The sequence below is a fragment of the Arachis hypogaea genome, chromosome 20, assembly GCF_003086295.3.
Source record: "Arachis hypogaea cultivar Tifrunner chromosome 20, arahy.Tifrunner.gnm2.J5K5, whole genome shotgun sequence".
Taxonomy (NCBI): Eukaryota; Viridiplantae; Streptophyta; class Magnoliopsida; order Fabales; family Fabaceae; genus Arachis; species Arachis hypogaea.
The window spans coordinates 68,847,049-68,860,680 of record NC_092055.1 but is presented as its reverse complement, the minus strand read 5'-3'; the positions used below and the strand labels follow the sequence as shown (position 1 = coordinate 68,860,680).

At 38.6% G+C, this 13,632-nt stretch overlaps 1 non-coding gene across 1 annotated transcript; it reads left to right on the top strand.

Moving 5' to 3' along the window:
• Positions 1-488: 488 nt before the first annotated feature.
• On the top strand, positions 489-596 carry LOC112787921 (small nucleolar RNA R71). The gene has a single exon (XR_003195305.1). It is a non-coding gene; the product is annotated as a small nucleolar RNA R71 (small nucleolar RNA).
• Positions 597-13,632: the final 13,036 nt, after the last annotated feature.

Here is a 13,632-nt window from a genome sequence, read left to right as displayed (position 1 = left end):
CTTCCACCATTATTAAAGCCTTGTTGGGGCTTTTGATCCTTCCATGAGAAATTTGGATGATTTCTCCATGTTGAGTTATAGGTGTTTCCATAAGGTTCACCTAAGTAATTTACCTCTGCTATTGCAGGGTTCTCAGGATCATAAGCTTCTTCTTCAGGAGAAGCCTCTTGGGTACTGTTGGATGCAGCTTGCATTCCATGCAGACTCTGAGAGATCATATTGACTTGCTGAGTCAATATTTTATTCTGAGCCAATATGGCATTCAGAGTATCAACTTCAAGAACTCCCTTCTTCATAGGCGTCCCATTGTTCACAGGATTTCTTTCAGAAGTGTACATGAACTGGTTGTTAGCAACCATGTCAATGAGTTCTTGAGCTTCTGCAGGTGTTTTCTTTAGGTGAATGGATCCACCTGCAGAAGTGTCCAGTGACATCTTTGATAGCTCAGATAAACCATCATAGAATATATCCAGGATGGTCCATTCTGAAAGCATGTCAGAAGGACACTTTTTGGTCAACTATTTGTATCTTTCCCAAGCTTCATAGAGGGATTCACCTTCTTTCTATCTGAAGGTTTGAACATCAGCTCTAAGCTTGCTCAGCTTTTGAGGAGGAAAGTACTTGGCTAAGAAAGCCGTGACCAGCTTATCCCAAGAGTTCAGGCTGTCTTTGGGTTGAGAATCCAACCATAATCTAGCTCTGTCTCTTACAGCAAAAGGGAAAAGCATGAGCCTGTAGACTTCAGGATCTACTCCATTAGTCTTAACAGTATCACATATCTGCAAGAATTCAGTCAAGAACTGAAAAGGATCTTCAGATGGAAGTCCATGAAACTTGCAGTTCTGCTGCATCAGAGAAACTAATTGAGGTTTCAGCTCAAAATTGTTTGCTCCAATGGCAGGAATGGAGATGCTTCTTCCATGTAAATTGGAATTTGGTGCAGTAAAGTCACCAAGCATCTTCCTTACATTATTATTATTTTCGGCTGCCATCTCCTTTTCCTGTTCGAAAATTTCTGAAAGGTTTTCTCTGGATTGTTGTAATTTAGCTTCTCTTAGTTTTCTCTTCAGAGTCCTTTCAGGTTCTGTATCTGCTTCCACAAGAATGTTCTTATCCTTGCTCCTGCTCATATGACAAAGAAGAGGGCACAGAAAAATAATAATAATAGAGATTCTCTTTACCACAGTATAGAGGTTCCCTTATGTGAGTGGAAAAAAAAGAGGAAGAAATTCGAACACAGATAGAAGAGGGGGTTCGAATTTGGTGATGATGTGAGGGAGAGATGTTAGTAGATAAATAATTAAATAGAATAAGATGAGAGAGAAGGAAGGAATTTTCGAAAATTTTTGAAAAGGAGTTAGTGATTTTTGAAAATGGTTTTTGAAAATTGTTAGTATTTTTTTTTTCGAAAATTTTTTTGAAATTAAAAATAAAAAATAAAAATAATTAGTTAATTAAAAAGAAATTTTTGAAAAAGAGGGAAGATATTTTCGAAAATGAGAGAGAGAGAGTTAGTTAGGTGGTTTTGAAAAAGTTAAGAAACAAACAAAAAGTTAGTTAGTTAGTTGAAACAAATTTTGAAAAGATAAGAAGTTAGGAAGTTAGAAAAGATATCTGAAAAGATATTTTTGAAAAAGATAAGATAAGAAGATATTTTTGAAAAGATATGATAAAATTAGTTTTGAAAAAGATTTGATTTTTAAAATCACAATTAATGACTTGATTCATAAGAAATCACAAGATATGATTCTAGAACTTAAAGTTTGAATCTTTCTTAACAAGTAAGTAACAAACTTGAAATTTTTGAATCAAAACATTAATTGATTATGTTATTTTCGAAAATTTGGTATAAAAATAAGAAAAAGATTTTTGAAAAATATTTTTGGAATTTTCGAAAATAACTAAGAATTTTTGAAAAAGATTTGATTTTTGAAAAAGATTTTGAGAAAGATAAGATTTTCAAATTGAAAATTTGATTTGACTCATAAGAAACAACTTGATTTTAAAAATTTTTTGAAAAGGTCAACTCAAATTTTCGAATTTGATGAGAGAAAAATGGAAAGATATTTTTTTTTATTTTTGAATTTTTATGATGGGAGAGAAAAACACTAAAAAGATGCAATGCATGAAATTTTTAGATCAAAACATGTGATGCATGCAAGAATGCTATGAATGTCAAGATGAACACCAAGAACACTTTGAATGTCAAGATGAACATCATAGACACAATTTTGAAAAATTTTTAATGCAAAGAAAACATGCAAGACACCAAACTTAGAATTCTTTAATGCTTAGACACTAAGAATTCAAGAATGCATATGAAAAACAATAAAAGACACAAAACAAAAAATCATCAAGATCAAACAAGGAGACTTACCAAGAACAACTTGAAGATCATGAAGAACACTATGAATGCATGAAATTTTCGAAAAATGCAAGATGCACATGCAAATGACACCAAACTTATAACATGACTCAAGACTCAAACAAGAAACAGAAAAATATTTTTGATTTTTATGATTTTCTAATTTTTTTTGGATTTTTTCGAAAATTAATTGAAAAAGAAAAAATAAGGATTCCAAAATTTTTAACATGAATTCCAGGAATCTTGCATTCTTAGTCTAAAGCTTCAGTCCAGGAATTAGACATGGCTCACTAGCCAGCCAAGCTTTCAATGAAAGCTCCGGTCCAAAACACTAGACATGGCCAATGGCCAGCCAAGCTTCAGCATGTAATTCAGACATGACATGCCTGACATACCCTACAGTCGTGTAACAACTGATGGTTGGAAGCCTCAGTCCAAAAGAATTTAGACATGGCTTTACAGCCAGGCAGGCTTCACATGCTTCATGAAACACTAGAATTCATTCTTTAAAAATTTTGAAAAATTTTTTTTTTCGAAAACAGGTGAGAAAATTTTGAAATATTTTTTAAAAAATTTTAAAAAAGAAAACAAAAAGAAAATTACCTAATCTGAGCAACAAGATGAACCGTCAGTTGTCCAAACTCGAACAATCCCCGGCAACGGCGCCAAAAACTTGGTGCACGAAATTGTGATGTCCAGGCTTGAACAATCCCTGGCAACGTGAGCAACTTGGTACGCGTAATCGTGATTACACTTTAATGATGTAAAATTCATGGCTCTTTCTTTCCCTGGCAATGGCGCCAAGAACATGGTGCCAATACCATGGTTCACAACTTCGATACAACTAACCAGCAAGTGCACTGGGTCGTCCAAGTAATACCTTACGTGAGTAAGGGTCGAATCCCACGGAGATTGTTGGTATGAAGCAAGCTATGGTCACCTTGCAAATCTCAGTCAGGCGGATATAAAACAGTTATGTGGTTTTCGAATATTAATTAATAAAATAGGGATAGAGATACTTATGTAAATCATTGGTAGGAATTTCAGATAAGCAAATGGAGATGCTTTTCGTTCCTCTGAACCTCTGCTTTCCTGCTATCTTCATCCAATCAGTCTCACTCCTTTCCATGGCTGGCTTTATGTGATACATCACCACTGTCAATGGCTACTTTCGGTCATCTCTCGGGAAAATGATCCAATGCCCTGTCACGGCACGGCTAATCGTCTGGAGGCATCACCCTTGCCAATGGCTTCATCTTATCCTCTCAGTGAATAATATGCTCACGCACCCTGTCACGGCACGGCTATTCATCTGTCGGTTCTCGATCATGCCGGAATAGGATTTACTATCCTTTTGCGTCTGTCACTAACGCCCTGCAATCGCGAGTTCGGAGCTCGTCACAGTCATTCAATCATTGAATCCTACTCAGAATACCACAGACAAGGTTTAGACTTTCCGGATTCTCTTGAATGCTGCCATCATTCTAGCTTACGCCACGAAGATTCTAGTTAGGAGATCTAAGAGATATTCATTCTAGCTTAATTCATGTAGAACAGAAGTGTTTGTCAGGCACGCGTTCATAAGGGAGAAGGATGATGAGCGTCACACATAATCATCACCTTCATCACGTTCTTGGGTGCGAATGGATATCTTAGAAGCGAAATAAGAAGAATTGAATAGAAAACAGTAGTACTTTGCATTAATCTTTGAGGAACAGCAGAGCTCCACACCTTAATCTATGGAGTGTAGAAACTCTACCGTATGAAAATACATAAGTGTAGGTCCAGGCATGGCCGGGATGGCCAGCCCCCTAAACGAGATCAATAGTCTCCTAAGATGAACAATGGAATAAAACTGAGACCAAAGATGCCTAATACAATAGTAAAAGGTCCTATTTATAATAAACTAGTCACTAGGGTTTACATGAGTAAGTAATTGATGCATAAATCCACTTCCGGGGCCCACTTGGTGTGTGTTTGGGCTGAGCTTAAGTGTTGCACGTGCAGAGGCCATTTGTGGAGTTGAACGCCAGTTTCTGTGCCAGTTTGGGCGTTCAACTCTGGTTTTGGATCCTTTTCTGGCGTTGGACGCCAGATTTGGGCAGAAGGCTGGCGTTGAACGCCAGTTTACGTCGTCTATTCTTGGCCAAAGTATGGACTATTATATATTGCTGGAAATCTCTGGATGTCTAATTTCCAACGCAATTGGAAGCGCGCCATTTCGAGTTCTGTAGCTCCAGAAAATCCACTTTGTGTTCAGGGAGGTCAGAATCCAACAGCATCAGCAGTCCTTCTTCAACCTCTGAATCTGATTTTTGCTCAAGTCCCTCAATTTCATCCAGAAAATACCTGAAATCACAGAAAAACACACAAACTCATAGTAAAGTCCAGAAATGTGAATTTAACATAAAAACTAATGAAAACATCCCTAAAAGTAACTAGATCCTTCTAAAAACATACTAAAAATAATGCCAAAAAGCGTATAAATTATCCGCTCATCAGTCCTCAAACACACTAGTGAAGCAGCACGTTGGCAACGTGCTCGAGCTTCTTCCCTGGGCCAGTTCCTTGCTTGCCTACGTTGCCAAGGAACACGCCCCCTTTCTCCAAGTTGGCAACGCCCAAATGTACTCTCCAGGGCTGCCTTGCATTGTTGGTTGTTGTTGATGCACACTCTAGTTGAAGTGCAAGTTGGCAATGTGCAACTCCTCTATGTTCACTCTCCAGGGCTGCTTGGCGTTGCCTAGGAACACGCCCTTGTTCCTGGCGTTAGCAATGCCCAAGCCCTTTTCTCCTTGCCCAGTTTACTTCTTGGCGTTGTTGCCAAGCACTTCAATGTAGCTCCAAGTTAGCAACGTGCATGTTTCTCTTCTTGAATGAGTTGTTAGCCACTTGCTTGCTTCATTCTTGCTTCTTGTTGCATCACCTATCATTAATAAGGATAATTGCTTCAAAGTCTCACCAATTCATGCAATCAATGCAATCAACTTCATGAGATTTATTTATTTATGCATTCCTTGATTCATTTGCATGAAATTAGCCACAATTAACATGGTCCTTGGTATTCTTATGCATGAAAAAAAAACTCATAAAAATACTTGTTTAATTCAAAGAAAATGAGTGAAACTAAGCTAAAACTAACTAAACTAACTAGCTAATATAGCAAATATGCGAATGCATCACAACACCAAACTTAAAATATTGCTTGTCCTCAAGCAAAAGATAGAATAATTTGACAAAAGAGTTTAAGATGCAAGAATTGAATGTCTCAACAGAGAAGAATTCTTCCATGAAATATGTCATCCTCAATTGTGTAGTCATTTGTTTAGTGCAACTGATCAAGGCTAATCTAAATTCTTAGTTGAAATGCTTGCTCCAATACTAGGTTGGTTAATTTCACTAGACTCTTTTTCTTTACCTTAGCACATAGTCCTTAAGCTATTCTTTTCTCTACTTCTCTTTTCTCCCTTTTTCACTTTTCCTTTGTTTCAATTGAGCTAAAAATCTTGTCTTAAGGCGGCTCTTTAGCATAAGCTTTCAATCAACAATCCCAAACCAGTTGGTTTAAGTTGTTAAGTGTTGAAGAACTCTTAAAGATTTACTAACTCAAGCCTCTCTCCTTAACACATTCATTCACAGGCATATAACATTGAAACTTTATCTGGATAGTGGTGTCCAGCACCTCTTTGGGTTGCTAAATGTTCTGTTATAGAGCTACTCTTGAATGTGAGTTTTCAATCAATAATCCCGAGTTAGTTAACTCAAGTTACCGGGTGATGAAGCACCCCTCGGATTTACTGGCCCAAATATGTCTCCCAACATCAATCACCACAGACACATATCCAAATTTTGTCATTGATGCCTAGCCCTTTCATTCTTTTTGTTCCTTTTTTTCTTTATTTCTCTTTTTTTTTCTCTTCAAAATTTTGTGTATTACTTCATTGTTAAGGATCTTTGTGCTTCTAACTTCTTGAGTCTTATATTCCTTAACCAACTAGTTTTGTGTAAGCAAGCATCTTAACTCCTTTTGATTTCTTGAGCTCTTGATTCGTTCACAATGAAAGCATATATATACTAACACTTTGTATCAGACTATCTTGTTTTCTTAGGCTAGATTTCTCTCTTGTTCTTGCTCAAACTACATCTTTTATTCTATTGTCAAGTGAAAGTACTTAAGACAAGCAAACATTCCAAGCATGTGAGTGATACATGGAATAAGCAACATAACTGAGAATGCACAAAGGAAAACAACTTAGAAGGTATACCATGTTTCAGACATACATCTTCTTTATTTAATAAAAGTACTAAAGAAAAGAACTTCACCACCTTTAGTCTTTATGTCCCTTTCCTTTGCCCTTTGGATCTTCTTTCTTTTTCTTTCTTATTTCTCCTTGTTGTTTTGTTGTTGAGTCCCCCTCTTCTCTTTGCCATACTCCTGAGCTTATCATCTTCTCCTTTAGCCTCTCAGCATTGAATCTTACCCTTGCAAGTTCCTGCTCTTCAAATACCTTGCGCGCTTCATTAAAACTTTTGATTTGTGGGTTGAGCAATGGGGGTGCTCCACAAAGGTAGCTGAGTTTTTCTTGGGTGCATATATCATAGTCAATTCTATCTCTATGTCTGGCCTCCTTGAACATTCTGCTTTCATTGAATTCTCTATGAAATGTGTCATGTCTAGCATCCAACCTATGGAGAAGCTCCTTTTGCTGAGCTTGCTCTTTCCTTAGTTGAGCTTGTTCCTGTATTACCTTTTCCATGGATCTTTCATATTCAACAGTTGAATTATTGATGGCCTCATACATCTTGGCATATTGTTCTTATTGTAGTTCCATCATGTGTGTTTGATATTTATTTTGCTGACTCATCCATTGAACTTGAACTTCTCTTTGCTGATTCATTACCTGCCAAAGGTCCCTTTGTTGTTGAGCTTGTTCCTCTTGGCTTCTTTGAATTTGTGAATATTGCCCAGGAATTCCTTCCAAAGCGACTTGGAGTTGATTCATGTTCAAGGTACTTGTTTCTTCCATTTCTTGAGGCTCTTCCTCTTGTCTTGCTTCTTTCCTTTTCTTTTTTCTTGCTAAAGGTTGTCTCTCCAATTGGGTTGTGGTGACAAATTCCAATCTCTCCTTGGTGAGAGGCTTTCCAATAGATACCACGTCAGTTTCTTCAAATTCTTCGAGAGGTACTCTAGCTTCTTCACATAAGCGTAGAATAGTACTAGGATATCCTAGCCAGTTGTCCTGTTTGACCTTCTGAGCTATATCAATGATGTTCTTGGCTATAATTTCTCCAACATTGATCTCTCCTCCTTTCATTATGCAGTGGATCATTTTTGCTCTATTCACTGTTACTTCGGAATTATTTGAAGTAGAGATCAATGATCTCCTCACTATGTCATGCCATCCTTTTGCTTGAGGTATGAGATCACCTCTTCTGAGTTTGAATGGTTGTCCTTGTGAATCTAACACCCAATCCGTGCCTACTTTGTACAGGTCACCTAACACATCTACATACCTTGGATCATTTTCAACTCTTTCCTCATAGCTAGCTTGTTTGAACCGTTTTGGTTTGACCTTTAGCACCCTGTTGATGGCATTTGGACTAAAGTCAACAGTCACCCCTCTTACATAACTCATGTATGGCTCTTCATCATAAAATTATCTTATCACATTGGTGTAAAACTCATGAATGAGAAGCATGCTCACTTCTTGAGGTTGGTTACAGAGAAGCTCCCATCCCCTCTTCCTGATTATTTTTTGTATCTCAGAGTATTCCTCTTTTCTTAGCTTGAAAGGTAACTCCGGGACAACATCTTTGCCTGACATCCAACTAAAGATGCGCTCATTGTGTTTGGATTTGATTCTTCTTCGATCAAAGGTGTTTTTTCCTTCATCTTCTACGGGTTGCTTGTCCTTCCTAGCTCTTGATGATGAGGCCATTGAAATTCAATTGCAAGGGTCAAATCTTCCAACACCAAACTTAGAGGAATGCTTGTCCTCAAGCATAAAGAAAATGTTTATGAAGGGGGTGTAGATGGATATGGTGACAAGGTAAGGAATAGAGCTTGAGAGTGATTGTGAGAGGGAATGAAGAAGCGGGTGGTTCGGGTAGCTAGGGGAAATTTGATGAACTGTGGTGATGGGGAGTAGTAGATATAGAAGTGAGGGTAAAGTGAGCTTTGATGATTGTGGTTGGAGTGTTTTAGAGTCATATTTATGGTGGGGGAATGGTCTTGATGGTTCGGTCACAGCATGGGAAGCATGCTTCTTCGTGCCCAATGCATGTTAAGTTGCTTTTTCCAATGCACAAAATTCAAGACTCATGTGACTTTCTTTTCCTTGTGTGTCCGTGAGTTTTCTTCAATGATTCCTCATCACTTCTTTCTTTCACTTCCCTGCAACAAAATTCTGAGACCTTGAGATTCTTGAAGTGTCTTAACTTATTCTAACAAATTATGATGATATTCTCTTGTAGAATTGACTATAATAGTAAAAAAAATTAAAATCTAAGGATTGATGTCCTATGCTAAAAAAAATTTTTTTACACTCTCTTTCTTTTTCTAGCATTATTTATGTATGTAAAGGCACCAAACTTAGTTTGTGACTAAGTGTTCTAACAGAATTAAAATGTGCCATTTGCTTCAAAGTTAGCCACACCAAACTTAGTATCTTGCATACATTACATGCTATTTCAACCCCTTTTTCTCCTTTTTTTTCAAATGTATATGATGCAGTCCCTCATTATTGACTACTAAAACATAACAATAAAAGAGAACTCCTGTGCATGGGTTGCCTCCCATGAAGCGCTTGTTTATTGTCCTTAGCTCGACAATGCAGCTTCCTTGCTCATGCTAAGAGTTGCACATTCTCTTCCTTGCTCCAGGGGCCACCAAGATAAAGTTTCACCCTATGTCCATCGGCTTTGAAAGTCTGTTTTGAAGCTTCATCAAGTAATTCCACATAGCCATGAGGGGATACTTTGGTGATGGTGTATGGACCAGTCCATCTAGACCTTAGCTTTCCAGGGAAAATCTTCAGTCTTGAGTTGAATAGCAACACCTTTTGACCTGGTTCGAATGTCCTTTGGGATATCCTCTTGTCATGCCACCTTTTTGCTCTTTCTTTGTATATTATGGCGTTTTCATATGCCTCCAATCTGAATTCCTCTAATTCATTGAGTTGTAGTAACCTCTTTTCTCCTGCTGCTTGAGCATCTAAATTCAAAAGTTTGGTGGCCCAAAAGGCCTTGTGTTCAAGCTCCACAGGGAGATGGCATGCTTTCCCATACACCAGCTGAAATGGAGATTTTCCTATGGGCGTTTTGAATACTGTTCTGTATGCCCAAAGTGCATCATCCAGCTTCCTAACCCAATCCTTTCTTGTTGCTCCCACAGTTTTCTCCAGGATCTTCTTTAGCTCTTCGTTAGCAAGCTCAGCTTGCCCATTTGTCTGTGGGTGATAAGGTGTGGCCACTTTGTGAGTAACTCCATATTTGTGGAGTAGAGAATTTAATTGCTTGTTACAGAAGTGGCTTCCTCCATCACTTATAAGTCCCTTGGGTACTCCAAATCTTGTGAAGATGTTTCTCTTTAGGAATTGCAACACCACGTTGGTATCATATGTAGTGGTGGCTATTGCTTCTACCTATTTTGAAACATACTCCACTGCCACCAAAATGTATTTGAATGTATAGGATGGAGGAAAGGGTCCCATGAAGTTTATTCCCCACAAATCAAAGAGCTCCACTTCCAAAATGAACTTCTGAGGCATCTTATTTTTCTTTGTCAAACTTCCTGTTCTTTGACATTCATTGTAATGGATCACAAAGTCTCTAGCATCCTTGAAGATGGAAGGCCAGTAGAAGCCACTTTGAAGCACCTTTGCAGCAGTTCTTTCAGCTCCAAAATGGCCACCATAGCTTGAGTTGTGACAATGCCATAGTATGTCCTTCATCTCAACCTCCGGTACACACCTTCTTATCATTCCATCTGGGCATCTTTTGAATAGAAATGGCTCATCCCAGAAGAAGAACTTGGCTTCATGTAACAACTTCTTGACTTGTTATTTTGTGTATTCTTGTGGGATGATCCTTCCTGCCTTGTAGTTGGCCATGTCTGCGAACCAAGGGATATGTTGAATTTGCAAGAGGTGCTCATCTGGAAATTCTTCATTTATTGATTGAGGATTGTCTTGACATGCATCTTGTGGCACCCTTGATAGATGGTCAGCAACTTGATTTTCACTACCTTTCCTATCCTTTATCTCAATGTCAAACTCTTGTAGGAGCAGTACCCATCTGATTAGCCTTGGTTTGGCATCCTGTTTTGACATAAGATACTTAAGAGCAGCATGGTCAGTATATACTAAAACTTTAGATCCAATCAAATATTGTCTAAACTTATCAAAATCATATACCATAGCTAGCAACTCTTTCTCTGTTGTAGTGTAATTTCTTTGAGTTTCATTCAACACTTTACTTGCATAGTAGATAACATGAAGCTTCTTTTCCTTTTTCTGCCCCAACACAGCACCAATTGCAAGGTCACTTGCATCACACATGAGTTCAAAAGGCAATCCCCAACTTGGGGGTGTGATGATTGGTGCTGTGGTGAGCTTAGCTTTTAGAGTTTCAAAGGCATGTTTACATTCATCATCAAAGAGGAAAGGGTTGTTTACCACCAGCAGATTGCTTAGTGGCTTTGCTATTTTGGAAAAATCTTTGATGAATCTTCTATAGAATCCAGCATGCCCTAAGAAGCTTCTAACAGCTTTCACACTAGTTGGTAAAGGAAGTTTTTCTATAATTTCTACTTTTGCCTTGTTAACCTCTATACCCTCTCTTGAAATTTTGTGACCAAGAACAATGCCTTCGAGTACCATGAAATGGCATTTCTCCCAGTTTAAAACCAAATTGGTTTCTTGGCACCTCTTCAAGACTAGGGTAAAATGGTGCAAGCAAGTATTGAAAGAATCACCAAAGACAGAGAAATCATCCATAAAGACTTCAATAAATTTTTCTACCATGTCCGAGAAGATTGATAGCATGCATCTCTGAAAGGTAGCTGGGGCATTACACAGTTCGAATGGCATTCTCCTGTAAGCAAAGACTCCAAAAGGACAGGTAAAGGAGGTCTTCTCTTGATCCATGGGGTCAACTACGATTTGGTTATACCCAGAGTATCCATCAAGGAAATAGTAATAAGCATGGCCAGCCAGTCTTTCCAGCATCTGGTCAATGAAAGGAAGGGGAAAATGGTCCTTTCGTGTGGCATCATTCAGCCTCCTATAGTCAATGCACATCCTCCATCCAGTCACTGTTCTTGTTGGAATAAGCTCATTCTTCTCATTGACAATGACAGTCATCCCACCTTTCTTGGGTACTACTTAAACTGGGCTAATCCATGGACTGTCAGAGATGGGGTAAATGATCCCAGCTTTACATAGCTTCAGTACTTCTTTTTGGACCACCTCTTTCATTGTGGGATTCAATCTTCTCTGAGGTTGTACTACTGGTTTAGAATTTTCCTCCAAGAGTATTTTGTGCATGCATATGGCGGGGCTTATGCCTTTCAAGTCATCAATGGTCCATTCCAATGCTTCTTTGTGAGCTCTCAAAACTACAAGTAGCTTTTCTTCTTCCTCAGCACTCAATGTAGAATTGATGATCACTGGGAAGCTGTTCTTTTCACCAAGAAATGCATATTTAAGATGAGGGGGTAGTGGTTTCAACTCTTGTTGTGGTGCCTCTTCTTTCTTAGCTTCACTTGGTTCCTCTGGTGTTTCCAATTTGTTCTCTTCTTGTCCTTGGATGTCCTGGACTTCCTCCTGTTTCACTTGATAGTTTAGTTCAAGTACTTCTTCAACCAAAAAATCCACTACATCAATTCTCATGCAACTCTCTTTCTTAACGGGGTGTTGCATTGCTTTAAAGACATTTATGGTCATTTTCTCATCATGTACTCTGAAAATTATCTCTCCCTTTTCCACATCAATGATTGTTCTAGCTGTAGCTAAAAAGGGTCTTCCGAGGATAACTGAGTTGCTCCCCTCTTTGTCCATATCTAGGACCACAAAATCAGCTGGAAATATAAAGTTCCCCACTTTCACCAAGAGGTTCTCAACTACACCATTTGGTATTTTGATAGATCTGTCAGCAAGTTGGAGTGACATCCTTGTGGGTTTCAACTCTTCTATCATCATTTTCTTCATCATGGTAAGGGGCATTAAGTTAATACTTGCTCCCAGGTCACAGAGTGATTTGTCAATGGCTATACTCCCAATTGTGCATGGTATGAGAAAGCTGCCTGGATCCTTGAGTTTTGGTGGCAGTCCCCTTTGAATAATGGCACTACACTCTTGAGTAAGAATCACTGTTTCTTTCTCTTGCCAACTTCTCTTCTTGGTGATTAATTCTTTAAGAAATTTTGCATATAGTGGCATTTGTTCCAAGGCCTCCGCCAATGGGATGTTGATTTCAAGTTTCTTAAAGATTTCCAAGAACCTTGGGAATTGTTGATCTTTCGTTCCTTTGTGTATCCTGGTTGGATATGGAAGCTTGGGTACATAGGCTTTCACTCCTTCATTCTTGTTCTCCTGTTGTGGCTTCACACTCTCCTTGTTATTGGGGTGGTTGTCTGGAGTGGGTGTCTTGCTTTGTGACTTTTCATCTTCTTTTCCTTCTTGAGGTATTGCCATCTTGTCTTCATCTTGCTTGCTTGATGTGCCTTGCTCTTTGAGTTTTATTACTTCCTTGTTAGGACTTTCTCTTATTACTCTGCTACTTCTCAACTGAAGAGCTTTGCATTCTTCTCTTGGGTTGGGCACTGTGTCACTTGGGAGGATATTGGTTGGCCGTTCAGCTTGTTTAGCCAATTGTCCCACTTGCCGTTCAAGGCTCTTCATGGTAGCTTCATTTCTCTCTTGCACTTTGATCAAGCTTTGAGTGGACTGAGCAATTGCTTGTAGGGCTGCCTCAAGACTTGAAAGTCTACTTTCATGATGGTCAATTGGTGGTATGATGGGGTAGAATGTGGTTGCTGGAAGTTGTTTGTAGGGGTAGTGTGGTAGTTTTGGGGGTTAGATGTTAGTGCAGAAATGCTATTTTGATGAGTTTGTGGATTGTGGTGAGGTGGTTGATATGTGTTTTGTGGTTTCTTGTATTGGTTAGTGTTATTAGATGAGTGGTTTTGGTTGTGTGTGTTGCGGGAATGGTTGGAGTTGTTGTTCTTCTGCCACTGGTTTTGATTATCACCCCATCTCAGGTTGGGG